Source organism: Gossypium raimondii, chromosome 7 (assembly GCF_025698545.1).
Source record: "Gossypium raimondii isolate GPD5lz chromosome 7, ASM2569854v1, whole genome shotgun sequence".
In the NCBI taxonomy this organism is placed as follows: domain Eukaryota; kingdom Viridiplantae; phylum Streptophyta; class Magnoliopsida; order Malvales; family Malvaceae; genus Gossypium; species Gossypium raimondii.
Genome location: NC_068571.1, coordinates 15,356,547 through 15,370,217, shown reverse-complemented (window position 1 = coordinate 15,370,217; position 13,671 = coordinate 15,356,547).

Below are 13,671 nucleotides of genomic sequence, written 5' to 3'. Positions count from 1 at the left end.
ATGAGAGACGATGTTGTTAATTAAAGGACCAATATTTTCCATTCTAGGTGTTTTATAAAAGGTAACTTATGTTCACTTATTATTGATAGTGGGAGTTGTTCGAATGTAGTGAGCAGTTATTTGGTGGATTCTTTAAAGTTACCTTGTACCGAGCACCCTAAGTCGTATCACCTTCAGTGGCTTAATGAATGTTTGGAAGTTAAAGTTACAAAACAGGCCTTGATCACTTTTAAGCTCGGGAATTATGAGGATGAGGTATGGTGTGATGTGGTCCCAATGCATGCGACACTCTTGCTCCTTGGACGGCCTTGGCAATTTGATCGTGATGTTACACACCAATGCAAGCTCAATAGATACTCTCTTATGTTTAAAGGCCGAAAATTCACTTTTTCTCCTTTAAATCCCAATGATGTATATAAAGATCAATTAAAAATGATGAAATTTTGTGAGGGGGTGAAGGAGAAAGGACAAATAAAAAAGACAGAGAGAAAATAGGCTAGTAGTAAAAAAAGTCAAAATTTAAATGGCCCAAAGGTGAGTGAATCCGCAAGTGGTAAAACTAGAGGAAAAAATTTAATTGCGACAAAAAAATATGTGTGGGGAGCCCTACTCAATAAACAGCCTTGTATCCTTGTGAGGTTTAGGCAAAACTATTTATCTCTATCTAACATTAATAAAAATTTGCCTAGTGTGTTTCAATGTCTTTTGCAGGATTATGCGGATGTTTTTAGTGAGGCCCCTATAGGTTTACCACCTTTACGTGGGATAGAACACTTCCATTGGCCACATATGAAGAAGGATGTCGAAAAGGTTCCCGAAAGACCGAAAGATAACTTTCAACTTCAATACCTTTCCGATGAAAGACGCTTTCATAAGATCAACATAGGCAAAGATGAAATCACACTACATGAGCCCGAAGGTAAGCGAGGTAAGGAAATTTTAGCAACCGAGTCCCGTGCAGATTTGAAAATTATTGATAAAACTTTTGGTGACTTAGTTCTTAAAAGATCCCCTCATTTTGATCCGATTAATTGTTATTCTTCAATTGTGGTTGATAAAGTCATTACGAAAGGAAGCATGAGTTGTTATTCTCTTGATTTGCCTTGTGTAAAATCCGTAAATTTGTGCAAATCTGTTTTGGTGAATAAAAAAAGTTTGGAATGTATGTTGGTATGTATGCAAAAATCCTCATGGTTTAACTTGATTGGTTTAATGAAATCTTTGTTACACTTCGGCATGACTAATCAAAATCAAGTTTTTAAACCCGGAATTTGTTTTGGTATATTTTGTTGGAAAATCAAGCATCATCTATTGTGTGCAAATACTTTCTATTGTTTTGATTCTTGGTTTTTGAATAAGGTAACGAAATTTTCCAAATTTGTTTTCAATTTATATTCGTGCCTTAAACAGTTTCTGTGGTTATACATGAAGTTTGAGTTCCATTTGATAAAGGTTAACTCAACAACGGAGCTTCGACTACACTATGCCCCCGATGAGCGAAGGTTTGAATTAAATGGAAAAGGTAAAATCGACCCTTATTCTTCTGCTTATAAAGGTAAGATGCTTGGAACTTTTGAAACACCTTTATACTCCTCGGATATTGACAAAGATCGAGTTGATGATTTAATTTTTGTAAAACACATAGATCGAAACGTGCTTGACTGTCTTATTTTATTTATTGATAATCTATCTGTTTTGATGGTTGAAAAAAATTATTGTTTTTGATAATTTTTATGATGCATGTGTGAGTGAATCTATAGTCCGTCGATTAATGCATGGTATGATTGTGCAACTCTGTGAACCGTGTTAACCTTTTCAAATACCTACTTGTGACGATTATGTTAACCATTTGATTTATTACTCGCGATTTATTCAGGGTTTGTGGAAACAATTTGAGATGATTGAATGGCTTAAAACATGTCCATCTTTGTTTCGAATATTTGACGAGGCATTGGTGAGTAAATTAGCTTATTTGCATGGTTATCTGAATCTGTCTATTCGCATGCGTTATACTTGTTTTGTTATGCTTATGAATGGACTACAAGTTTGTTTCCGTTGCAATTTACTAACTCATGCCTATTCTTTTCAGTGGACTCAATTCCTATTAGTCCCGTTCGATCGAGGAAAGTCGAGTCCATTTGAATTTTCAGATTCGAATACGAATCTTTTTGAGGAAGGGGGAATGATACGAGTCACAAAGGCCCAATTCAAGCTCAAGGAAATTATGGGCTCAAATTACAAAAAGGCCCAATAACGAGGTCAAAAGCCAGACAAATGAGTTCAACACTAAATGGAACCATTCAAGAATTTATTAGCATTGCCTTAGATGCGTACACGAAGGAAAAAGAAAATCAAGATTCACTTTCTTGTTTTCAAGAAACCGAATCTTGGTCCAATTTTGCTGTTTGGAGCGATTTCAAGAATCAAGAAAATCAAGATTCCAAATCTTGGAATCTTGGTCCAAGAAACAGAATCTTGCAGCTAAGGCGCATTGGATCTCCGTTACGAGCATCAACGAACCAATTTCGGAAGGAAGCGGACTACAAGCCCAAGCTCTTGAAGGCAAGGCCCAATAAGATGTTCCAAGCCCAATCAAGAAAGTTAAATGAGACTTAGTTGAAAATCAGACCAAATTGTCAAAGTGGCCCAATTTGTTAAGTTTTAATTCTTTAAATACTTAGTTTTATTACTTAGTTTTATTTTTAGACTTTATGAATAAATTTCTATGTAAAAATTCAGTCCAAGAGACCCATTTAAAGTCCTCGGCCGAATTTTCCCTTGAAAGTAAAAAAAATTAGGTTTTTTTTTTTAGCTTTCCTATTAGGACTAGGAAAATAGTTAGAAGGCCTATATGTATGGCTTGGCCAGCCACCCTTATACACATTACACTTGAAGAATACATTGAAATCAGATTTGTTTTGTTGAGTGAAAATTCTCTTTGAGTTCTCCAAGAAATTTCTCTTGAGTTTTTCTTTAGAAGGAGTTTTAACAATCTTTTTGATTGTGGGAGCCATCTTCAGCCTTCTTCTTCCCATTGTTCTTCATTGGAGGGGAGATTAGAGCTGTTTGAAGGGAGTTGTGAAATATTTCTTGATTTCAAGGCTTTTTAGGACTTTATCTTTATTTTACTTGTTGTTCAATCTTTTAATTTTCTGCTTGTGTCGATTTCATTATCTAACTTGTTTAAACTCTCTTGTTGCATCTCCAGCCCTGTTCAACCTTCAAGAATCTGTTCGGCACCAATCTTGGACAACAAGAAATGTTTTGATTTCACAAAACCCCTCTTTCTTGCCATCCAAACCCTAGATCTAATTCAATTTGATTTTGTGATTTGCTGAGTTTGATTCGTTTCTGTTTTGTGTTTACTTGAGAGATTTGACCGATTGGAGTCCTTCTTGAAGCTTAATTTCGTGTTCTTGGTTTCCAAGATTCTTTATTAATAAGTGTTTCGGTTCTAGGCTGATTCTTTATTATTTTGGGTGTTTTACTTCAGATCTTTTAATTTTAAGTTCTATCTTTCTGTTTCGTTTCAGATCTGATTATCTAAAGTTTTCTTAGGAGTTTTCTCGTGAATTGGCAACTTGGTCTTGGTCCGCGCGTAACCCTCTATCAACAAGGCCCAATAACGAGGTCAAAGGCCAGGCAAATGCATATGAAACTAAATGGAACCGTTCAAGACTTCATTAGCAAGGCCTTAGATGCGTATACAAAGGAAAAAGAAAATCAAGATTCACTTTCTTGTTTTCAAGAAAATCAAGCGAATCTTGGTCCAATTTTTTGTTTTGAGCGATTTCAAGAATCAAGAAAATCAAAATTTCAAATCTTGGAAATCTTGGTCCAAGAAACTGAATCTTACAGCTAAGGCGCATTGGATCTCAGTTACGAGCATCAACGAACCAATTTCAAGAGAGAATGGATTACAAGCCCAAGTTCTTGAAGATACGACCCAATAAGATGTTCTAAGCCCAACCAAGAAGTTTAAATTAGACTTAGTTGAAAATCAGGCCAAATTGTCAAAGTGGCCCAATTTGTAAAATTTTAATTCTTTAAATACTTAGTTTTAATTTTAGACTTTATGAATAAATTTCTATGTAAGATTTCAGTCCAAGAGGCCCATTTAAAGGCCTTGGATGAAATTCCCTTGAAAGGAAACAATTAGGGTTTTTTTTTAGGTTTCCTAGTAGGGATAGGACAGTAGTTAGGAGGCCTATATATATGGCTTGGCCGGCCACCCTTATAGATGATATAGTGAATTCAGATTTTTTTTGTGGAGTGAAAACTCTCTTTGAGTTTCTCCAAGAATTCTCTCTTGAGTTTTCTTTAGAAGTAGTTTTACAATATTTTTTATTGTAGGAGCCATCTTCAACCTTCTTCTTGCCGTGTTTTTACATTGGAGGGAAGATTAGAGCCGTTTGAAGGGAGTTGTGAAATCTTTCTTGATTTCAAGGCTTCTTAGGACTTTATCCATCTTTTTTGTTGTTTGTCTTTTTTAATTATTTTTGTTTGCGTCGAATTATTGATTAACTTGGTTTAATTGTTCTTGTTGCGTTTCCAGCCATTCCAAGCTTCAAGGATCTGTTTTGCAACATTCTTTGGCATCAAGAAACGTTCTTTATTCATCCTTTCTTGCAACCCAAGTATCATTCTATTTCAATTTGGTTTTCTTAGTCTTTTAAGTTTAATTTTCTATTTTCTGTTTCTGTTTCAGATCTAAGTGTCGATAGTTTTCGTAGGACTTTCTCGTAACTTGGCAACTCGATCTTGGTCTGTGCGCAACCCTCTATCATAGAATCAACAAATCTGAAACGAAAAACCCAAAACAATAAAGAATCAGCCAAGAATTGAAACACTTATTAATAGGGATTCTTGGAAGCCAAGAACCCGAAATTAAACTTCAAGAAAAGTCTCCAATTAGCCGAATTTGACAAGTAAACACAAAACAGAAAAATTAGACTCAACAGATCACGAAACCCCAAATTGAAGTAGAACTAGGTTTTATGTGGCAAGAAAAAGAAGAATTATAAATCAAGAACGATTCTTGATGCCCAAGACTGATGCCGAATAGATTCTTGAAGATTGAAAAGGGCTGGAAACACAACAAGAGAGATTAAAACAATTTAATCAATGAATCGGGACAAGCAGAAAAATTAAAGAGGAATAAACAACAAGAAAATAAAGAAAAGTCCTAAGAAGCCTTGAAATTGAGAAAGATTTCACAACTCACTTCAAACAGCTCTAATCTCCTCTCCAATGTAGGACAATGGCAAGAAGAAGGCTGAAGATGGCTCCCACAATCAAAAAGATTGTTAAAACTACTTCCAAAGAAAACTCAAGAGAAAATTCTTGGAGAAACTTAAAGAGAATTTCCACTCAACAAAAATCTGATTTCAATGTGTAATTCAATGTGTAATGTCTATAAGGGTGGCTGGCCAAGGGGAAATTCGACCAAGGACTTTAAATGGGCCTCTTGGACTGAATTTTTACATAGAATTTTTACATAGAAATTTTTACATAGAAATTAAAACTTAACAAATTGGGCCACCTTGACAATTTGGCCTGATTTTCAACTAAGTCTAATTTAAATTTCTTGATTGGGCTTAGAACATCTTATTGGGTTGTTTCTTCAAGCATTTGGGCTTGTAATCCGTTCTCTTTCGAAATTGGTTCGTTGATGCTCGTAATTGAGATCCAATGCACCTTAGCTGCAAGATTCAGTTTCTTGGACCAAGATTTCCAAGATTTGGAATATTGATTTTCTTGATTCTTGAAATCGCTCAAAACAGCAAAATTGGACCAAGATTCGGTTTCTTGATTTTCTTGAAAAGAAGAAAGTGAATCTTGATTTTCTTTTTCCTTCATATACGCATCTAAGGCCTTGCTAATGAAGTCTTGAATGGTTCCATTTAGTTTCGTACGCATTTGCTTGGCCTTTGACCTTGTTATTGGGTCTTGTGGTAATTTGAACCCATCACGTTCTTGAGCTTGAATTGGGCCTTTGTGACTCGTATCATTCCCCCTTCCTCAAAAAGATTCGTCCTCGAATCTGAAAAATCAAATGGAGATAAGTCAGCCACATTGAAAGTAGAACTTACATTGTACTCATCGGGTAGGTCAATTTTGTATGCATTATCATTGATCCGCTCGAGTACTTGGAAAGGCTCATCGCCTCTTGGATCTAACTTGGTCTTTCAGCAAATTGAATGAGCTCAAGACACAATGAATTAGCAGCAAGACAAAGTAAAATTCTGCTGAATTTAGACATATTAAATCCAAAAACAAGACACATTAATTAGATGTAATGAAACAGGCTTATTTATGCTATATAATAACTAAAACATATTAAAAGCATGCATGAAACACATTAAACACAAATAATTAAATTTGTCCAGATTTAAACAAATTAATTACTAACACTTATTTAAGTTGAACTAAAATTAATTCTAACACTTATTTGAGTTGAACTAAATTTAATAAACTAACTCATTTAATTTATTTCAGCAAATTAAAAATGCATGAAATTAAATAAAAGCGAATTAAGCTCAATGAGCTAGAATCAGCTCGAATTGAACTCCATGGAGCTGGAACAAGCTAGTTCAGCTTGCGAAAGTTTTTGAATGGCGCTTGATGAACTGAACCAAGGACATTTTCGGGGCAGGGTCGTATCGTCCCCCTTCTTTGAATCGAATTGTCCTCCAATCGATGCGTTGGTTTACTCGAACATAGTTCCTCTTACTCGACTTTCCTCGATCGAATAGGACTAATGGCAATTGAGTCCACTGAAAAGAATAGCCATGAGTTAGTAAATAGCAACGGAAACAAACTTGTAGTCCAATCATAAGCATAACAAAACAAGTATAACGCATGCGAATGGACAGATTCAGATTACCATGCAAACAAGCTAATTTACTCCCCAATGCCTCGTCAAATATTTGAAACAAAGATGGACATGTTTTAAGCCATTCAATCATCTCAAATTGTTTAAACAAACCATGAATAAATTGCGAGTAATAAATCAAATGGTAAACGTAATCGTCACAAGTAGGTATTTGAAAAGGTTCACACGGTTCACAGAGTTGCACAATCATACCATGCATTAATCGGCGGACTATAGATTCACTCACACATGCATCATAAAAATTATCAAAAACAATAATCTTTTTATCAACCATCAAAACAGATAGATCATCAATAAATAAAATAGGACGGTCAAGCATGTTTCGATCTAAGTGTTTTACAAAATTTAAATCATCAACACGATCTTTGTCACTATCTGAGGAGTACAAAGGTGTTTCAAAAGTTTCAAGCATCTTACCTTTATAAGCAGAAGAATAAGGGTCAATTTTACCTTTTCCATTTAATACAAACCTTCGCTCATTGGGGGCATAGTTTAGCCGAAGCTCTATTATTGAGTTAACCTTTATCAAATGGAACTCAAACTTCATGTATAACCATACAAATTGCTTAAGGCACGAATATAAATTGAAAACAAATTTGGCAAATTTCGTTGCCTTATTCAAAAACCAAGAATCAAAACAATAGAAAGTATTAGCATACAATAGATGATGCTTGATTTTTCAACAAAATATACCAAAACAGATTTCGGGTTTAAAAACTTGATTTTGATTAGTCATGCCGAAGTGTAACAAAGATTTCATTAAACCAATCAAGTTAAACCATGAGGATTTTTGCATACATACCAACATACATTCGAAACTTTTTTTATTCACCAAAACAGATTTGCACAAATTCGCGGATTTTACACAAGGCAAATCAAGAGAATAACAACTCACGCTTCCTTTCGCAATGACTTTATCAACCACAATCGAAGAATAACAATTAATCGGATCAAAATGAGGGGATCTTCACCAAAAGTTTTATCAATAATTTTCAAATCTGCACGGGACTCGGTTGCTAAAATTTCCTTACCTCGCTTACCTTCGGGCTCATGTAATGTGATTTCATCTTTGCCTACGTTGATAGTATGAAAGCGTCTTTCATCGGAAAGGTATTGAAGTTGAAAGTTATCTTTTGGTCTTTCGGGAACCTTTTCGACAACCTTCTTCATATGTGGCCAATGGAAGTGTTCTATCCCACGTAAAGGTGGTAAACCTTTAGGGGCCTCACTAAAAACATCCTCATAATCCTGCAAAAGACATTGAAATGCACTAGGCAAATTTTTATTAATGTTAGATAGAGATAAATAGTTTTGCCTAAACCTCACAAGGATACAAGGTTGTTTATTGAGTAGGGCTCCCCACACATCTTTTTTTGTTGCAATTAAATTTTTTCCTCTAGTTTTACCACTTGCGGATTCACTCACCTTTGGGCCATTTAAATTTTGACTTTTTTCACTACTAGCCTCTTTTCTCTCTGTCTTTTTTATTTGTCCTTTCTCCTTTACCCCTCACAAAATTTCATCATTTTTAATTGATCTTTATATACATCATTGGGATTTAAAGGAGAAAAAGAGAATTTTTGGCCTTTAAACACAAGAGAGTATCTATTGAGCTTGCCTTGGTGTGTAACATCACAATCAAATTGCCAAGGCGGTCCAAGGAGAAAGTGTGTCGCATGCATTGGGACCACATCACACCATACCTCATCCTCATAATTCCCGAGCTTAAAAGTGATCAAGGCCTGTTTTGTAACTTTAACTTCCGAGCATTCATTAAGCCACTGAAGGTGATACGACTTAGGGTGCTCGGTACAAGGTAACTTTAAAGAATCTACCAAATAACTGCTCACTACATTCGAACAACTCCCACTATCAATAATAAGTGAACATAAGTTACCTTTTATAAAACACCTAGAATGGAAAATATTGGTCCTTTGATTATCAACATCATTTCTCATTTGGATGTTAAGGGTGCGGTGGACTACAATGACCTCATTATGGTCATTATTCTCATCATCGTCTTGACCAATTCTAGACATCTTATTTGAAAACCTGCAAAACAAACACTCAACACTCAAAAAAAATTAACAAACCTCACCGTTAATCACTCAAAAGGAAAATCAAATTCTCAAAGTGGTAGAATTTAGTCTTGTGAGTTCTTTAGTAGAGTGTATATCAATAAATTTGGAAAGTGTATGAACCGTAACTACCAAGGAATCCTAATTGCACTATGAGTCCAAAAAGTGACGAGACACCAATTGATTCGTGTTGCACCGAGGAAGAATTGTGCACACGTTTAAATCCTACTAACACAATAAACAAAAAGGTGTTAGATATATTGTAAAGGGAGAATAAAAAGCAAACAAATGAAAACCTACAGCTAAGAATCAATAATAATTGCTGAAACCTGAAAACCTGCAGAGTAACTTGACAACTTCGTTCGAGGTGTTCCCGATCTCCAAAAATCACGAAATTTAAACTGGAATGTCCTTAAATATTTTACTTTTGATCTGGAAATTTTGGCACTAAACTCAACCCGCTGAATATTTTTTTAATTTTTACTTAATTTCATATTTTTCAATTTTTTTGACTTTTTCTACTGATTTTTTTGTGGAAAATATTTTTTAATATTCTATCACAATGCAAAAAATATTCATGTAAACTTTCAGACCAATTGAACAATGTTTACCTACTCAAATGAATTTTTTTCCAAAAATTTTTCTAGGTAAAAACTACTGTTTGCTGTTTTTAAAAGGAGATCAGTTTAGAAATCAACCAAGAACACCCAAAACACCCAAAATCTGATACCAAATGATAGAGGGTTGCACTGGAACAAGATCGAGTTGCAAAGTCACGAGAAAACTCCTAAGAAAACTTTAGACAATCGGATCTGAAACGAAACAGAAAGATCGAACTTAGAATTAAAAGATCTGAAGTAAAACACCCAAAACAATAAAGAATCAGCCTAGAACAGAAACACTTATTAATAGAGAATCTTGGAAACCAAGAACACGAAATTAGACTTCAAGAAGAACTCCAATCAGCCGAATCTGTCAAGTAAACACAAAACAGAAACAAATCAAACTCAGCAGATCACAAAATCAAATTGAATTAGATCTAGGGTTTGGACGGCAAGAAAGAGGGGTTTTGTGAAATCAAAACATTTCTTGTTGTCCAAGGTTGGTACCGAACAAATTTTTGAAGGTTGAACGGGGCTAGAGACGCAACAAGAGAGTTTAAACAAGTTAGATAATGAAATCGACACAAGCAGAAAATTAAAAGATTGAATAGCAAGAAAAATAAAGATAAAGTCCTAAGAAGCCTTGAAATCGAGAAAGATTTCACAACTCCCTTCAAACGGCTCTAATCTCCCCTCCAACGAAGAACAATGGGAAGAAGAAGGCTGAAGATGGCTCCCACAATAAAAAAGATTGTTAAAACTCCTTCTAAAGAAAAACTCAAGAGAAAATTCTCGGAGAACTCAAAGAGAATTTTCACTCAACAAAACAAATCTGATTTCAATGTATTCTTCAAGTGTAATGTGTATAAGGGTGGCTGGCCAGGCCATACATATAGGCCTTCTAACTATTTTCCTAGTCTTAATAGGAAAACTAAAAAAAAAAACCTAATTTTTTTTAGTTTCAAGGGGAAATTCAGCCAAGGACTTTAAATGGGCCTCTTGGACTGAATTTTTATATAGAAATTTATTCATAATGTCTAAAAATTAAAACTAAAGTCTAAAAATTAAAACTAAGTATTTAAAGAATTAAAACTTAACAAATTGGGCCACTTTGACAATTTGGCCTGATTTTCAACTAAGTCTCATTTAACTTCCTTGATTGGGCTTGAAACATCTTATTGGGCCTTGCCTTCAAGAATTTGGGCTTGTAGTCCGTTTCCTTCCGAAATTGGTTCATTGATGCTCGTAACGGAGATCCAATGTGCCTTAGCTACAAGATTCGGTTTCTTGGACCAAGATTTCCAAGATTTGAAATCTTGATTTTCTTGATTCTTGAAATCGCTCCAAACGCCAAAATTAGACTAAGATTTGATTTCTTGATTTTCTTGAAAACAAGAAACAAGAAGGTGTTAGATAGTATAAAAGAAGAATAAAAGCAAAACAAATGAAAACCTACAGCTAAGAATCAATAAAAATTGTTGATACCCGAAAACCCAAAAAAACTGCGGAGTAAATTGACAACTTCGTTCGAGGTTTTCCCGATCTCCAAAAATCACAAAATTTAAACTGGAATGTCTTTAAATATTGGATATTTGATCTGGAAAGTTTCGACACTAAACTCAACCCGCTGAATATTTTTTTAATTTCTGTTTGATTTTGTCTTTTCTATTTTTTGACTTTTTCTACTGATTTTTTGCGGGAAAATTTTTTTTAATATTCTTTCAGAGTGCCAAAAATATGCATATAAAATTTTAGACCAATTGAACAACATTTACCCACTCAAATGAATTTTTTCCCAAAACTTTTTCTAGGTAAAAAACTGCTATTTACTGTTTTTAAAAGGAGATCTATTTAGAAATCAACCAAGAACACCCAAAACACCCAAAATCTAATACCAAATGATAAGGGGTTGCGCACGGACCAAGATCGAGTTGCCAAGTCATGGAAAACTCCTATGAAAACGCTAGACGCTTGGATCTGAAACAAAACAGAAAATTAAAGTTAGAATCAACAGATCTGAAACGAAACACCCAAAACAATAAAGAATCAGCCAAGAATTGAAACACTTATTAATAGGGAGTCTTGGAAGCCAAGAACACGAAATTGAACTTCAAGAAAAGTCTCCAATCAGCCGAATTTGACAAGTAAACACAAAACAGAAAAATTAGACTCAACAGATCACGAAACCCCAAATTGAAGTAGAACTAGGTTTTGTGTGGCAAAAAAAGAAGAATTATGAATCAAGAACGATTCTTGATGCCCAAGACTGATGCCGAACAGATTCTTGAAGATTGAAAAGGGCTGGAAATGCAACAAGAGAGATTAAAACAATTTAATCAATGAATTGACACAAGCAGAAAATCTAAAGAGGAATAAACAACAAGAAAATAAAGAAAAGTCCTAAGAAGCCTTGAAATCGAGAAAGATTTCACAACTCCCTTCAAACGGCTCTAATCTCCTGATGTGCGCACGCTCACACCAACAAAGCAAACTGATCCGGAGGTCTTACCATTAGGACCTATTACTCGATCTAGGGCAAAGAAATTCAGGGAAGCCTTGTTCCTTACTTGTGCTACGATTCCAGATTTATTCGATCATGTTCATGCCTTAGAACATAGGCTTTATAACATGTTGCATGCTGATATGTGACGTATTTAGGTTCTACTATGTATTATGTGTGTATTTAAGTATGTTTTGGTATTGATTTGATGTTGTTTGTGTTTTAATGAATAAGTTTGCATTATGTTTACAGACTTGTTAATAAGTTTTCAATAAGTTTGCATTACTTTAATGCATGTTTGTTTTGTTTACCATAAGGAAACGTAATGGACATGACTTAAGATATCATTTCTAGCTCGGTTGAAGCTCAAATATGTGCATGCAGACTCATCTCACTCGAAATAGTTCGAAAGATTGTTTCTAGCTCATTTCACTCAATACATTTCTAGCTAGCTCAAACTCAGCTCCACCGGCTCAACTCCGGTGACGAGTCCGTATAAGCGGTAAACGTGTCCTATGTAATGGCAAGTGTCCTATGCATTTGTGGCAGCCCATGAGGCATCCAAACATGTGAGGAGCACATGACCGCTTGTGCACAAGAGTGTGTGTGTGCATGTGTAGCGAATATACAAGGATAAGAACAAGGAGGTTGTCGTTTGAAATTTAAATGTATGGCTATTATTAAATGACGCCAAAAGGAGTTATAACTCCTTATTTTAAACCCTTTTGATTACAGCCACGAATTTCCATTCAACACCCTCTTTTGTACTTATAAATACATATTAAAATGATGTATTCAGGTTAGATGATTTATGAAAACAATTACGTTTGAGAATTTCTCTCAATTTTGGTTCTTCATTGAACTTTCCTTGCCATTTCGGACTTAGTTTGTTGTGTCAAATTTTCTTGATACTTGGGTTCCAAGATCGCTATATAGAGGTCCAAGTCCTTTTGACGTTGAAGCATTCGATTCGGGTTTGCTCAAGAGATTGTGCAAGTTCTTTCGAGTTTAACGTTATTCTATTCCAACGATTACTTTGCCATTGTTGAACACTCAAGTTCTTTGCCTTGGCCGTTCATGAAGCGTTTGACTTCACCGATTGAATTTCTTTTTGTTTTAAACGCCAACAACTTCATTTTCCTTCCATTTTCGTTCTTTTATTTTACCCATATTTTACCATGATTATTTCTTTAATTCCTTGCTGTTTTCTTGTTGCAGGAACATGCTTACAACATTCCTAGATCCGTAACATACGAAGATAGTCTGTTTCGTTAGGCTACATCGTATCATCTGGTATCCGAGCATAGGTTGGAATTGTTATACTTTTCTTCTCCAACAAGAAAATTTGAAATTCAAAACAAATATATATATATATCAGTTTCAAAAATTCAAAAAAAAACAACAACAAAAAGAGAAAGAAAAATCAGATTCAAAAATAAAAAAAATAAAGGAGGAATTGAAATTTATCAAGTTTGGGAAAGAAAAAAAAGTGTGTTTTGTTATGTTGAAATGTTGAATAATGTTTAGTTTTGTACTCTGTAATTGCGAAGTGCTTGGATATCAACCGAAACGAACTATTCTTATTTGTTCGGAGCT